The following is a 2500-nucleotide window of genomic DNA, read 5'->3' as shown; positions in this document are numbered from 1 at the left end:
CCTTCTTTAAACCTTTTATTTCAAACAACTAAGTTTCTACCAGGAAGTACAAAAATTTAGCAGTTACTCAAAGCTTATTCATTGAACTGAAAATAATAAAAGTAATTTACTTAAAACTTTTTTTCTACTACTTCCTTTATCTTCAGGGTTCTGAGGTTGAGAGGCAAAATGAAGACAAGGAAGAAGAAAAAGACATAAAGGAAAAAGAAGGAAGGAAGGAAGGAAGGAAAATACGGAAAAAGGACAAGCTAGGGGGAAAGCCCTAGAGAAAGATGGAATGGATGTGAAGAAACAGGAAAAGGATGGCAAGAGTGGTGATCAGAAAAATCGGTATAGAAACCTAAAGTATATGCTCAGATAGAAGTCAAGTAACACTGTTTGAGGCATTACTTGTACTAACCAGTATGCCATCAAACAACTTGTCAACTTTCCAAGTTTGCAATCTTTGAAATAGCAATCACTTTCCTAGAAAAAACAATTCATTTTTACTGTAAATAAAAGCTAGTATCTCTATAAATACTGTTTTAGGACAAATTAATTGGACAACATGTCTTTGAAAACCTAAAATGATTAACAGATATAGTTCAGAACTTATTTTAATAGTCATTTTTTAATGCAGTTCAAACTTTTCCAGTGTGGCACTTTATGTTATGAAGAAAGTAGAAATTAATAATGAAAAGAGGTTAGAAGAAGTAGAAGAAAAAAAAAGAAATCCAGGGTGGATTAACTCTTCTCACCAAAAAGAAATAAAGAACCAAATAAATCAAAATCTTTCATATTTAATACTGAAAAATAGCAATGCCTTTTCTTTTCTCCATGTTAACATATTCAGATTAATTAGATCAAATTGAGTAACTTGAAACATTATGACAGAAATTCAGTGATTTAAAAAAAAATTTCTGTATTTTTAAAGAACATACTGGCATACCTATAAATTACTGAATTTGAATTTATTATAATAAGCATTCTGAAATGTATATTGTAAAATTAATTCACCAATGGGTTTTTCAAGTGTTTGGTTGATTTATAAAATTGACTGTCAGTTTACTTAACTGCTTGTTCTTTGATAAACAAATAGAATGGTTAGAACAAGTAGTTAGAAAAAAAAGTATCAATCTACAAAAATGTCTTTTCTTCAAACAATCATTTACCTCATACTATTTCCAAATAACAAGGAATCACACTGAAATGGAAAGAGAAAGACAGACATATTAAACTAAAAAGGCTGTCAATCTAGATATAGATAGATAGACAGACAGATAGATAGATAGATAGATAGATGATATAGAGTTTACAGATATGTACATGGATATATATATATAGAGAGAGAGATATGCCTTCTATAAAGTTAATCATAGATAAGAAGCTTGTCACACTTCTCACCTAACAGCCCTTTATTTTTTCAGTATATAGTGTTTTAATTATTCCCATATTATTCCTTCATTATTCTTATACCTACAGGTACAAATAATTTATGTATAATGATAAATGAACTGTATGGGGAAAGTTCTATGAATGGAGGTACGCTATAAACCACTAAGAGTTTACAGTAAGATTTCAGCTTATACATATGACTGTAGAATTTTTTGTTATTGTGATTGATTTGATAAATGAGCAAATTTAAGCAAGTTTTCTATCTTCACATTCTTTAGAGTATACTAGTCCTTACACTACGTAAGTTAGATGATTATTTTTACTCTTAAAATGGTTTGAGTGCCTTTCAATTAATAGTTATGACAAAAATATAACCATGACATTATTATCTTCTTAAGATCATATGTATTAAATGGTCACATGTATGTGACTTTTTAAAATTTTAATCAGATTCTGGCCTACCTTCTAGGAAACTGCCATCTAAAACTGACAATATACAGACATAAAAACAAATAGAAAGATAAGCCAATTAACACATACATGATTGAACACTCTACTTCTATGTGTACAAAAGACAAATTCAAATTAATTATGGAGGTAGAAAAACACAGGTACACTTCTGAGGGTTTTCTAACACTACAAATAGACTAATATTATTATCTCTAAATCCACATATATAAGCTCACCCAAACTAAGGAGATTACTAAAAATCTAAATTATTTAATAAACAAAAAACTAGTTTTTTCTATAACAAAGGTCAGTAATATGCAGACTCGTTCACTTGTAATTTAAAAAATGCTGAGCCTCCATTTTTTAGTTACTCATTGTAAGTGACACATTTCCTCTTTTCCTCCCTCATCGTTTATTGTTATTGTCCCATTTCATTTCCTTGCTACCACGAGCTACTCTAGGTATACACTGATAAAAATGAATAAAGATTAACTGTATACACATAAAAATGTAGAGATTATACTACTTACAAATATTTAAATAGACAAAATCAGTATCAGCCTTTTAAAAATGTATGGATAATTTTTTTGAAATACACATGCCTTAGCAAATTCAGTGTTAGACTTATGGAAATATTTGTCACTAACTATGTAATTTGATTCATGCAAATATTCTA

General features: G+C 28.9%; 1 protein-coding gene across 8 annotated transcripts in view; it reads right to left on the bottom strand.

The window, feature by feature from the left end:
* FOXP2 (forkhead box P2) overlaps positions 1–2500 on the bottom strand; it is a 592983-nt gene that overhangs the window by 66254 nt on the left and 524229 nt on the right. The window lies entirely within an intron of this gene.

Source organism: Chlorocebus sabaeus, chromosome 21 (assembly GCF_047675955.1).
Source record: "Chlorocebus sabaeus isolate Y175 chromosome 21, mChlSab1.0.hap1, whole genome shotgun sequence".
Lineage (NCBI taxonomy): Eukaryota > Metazoa > Chordata > Mammalia > Primates > Cercopithecidae > Chlorocebus > Chlorocebus sabaeus.
The sequence above is the reverse complement of the archived record's forward strand: the minus strand, read 5'-3'. Positions and strand labels throughout refer to the sequence as shown.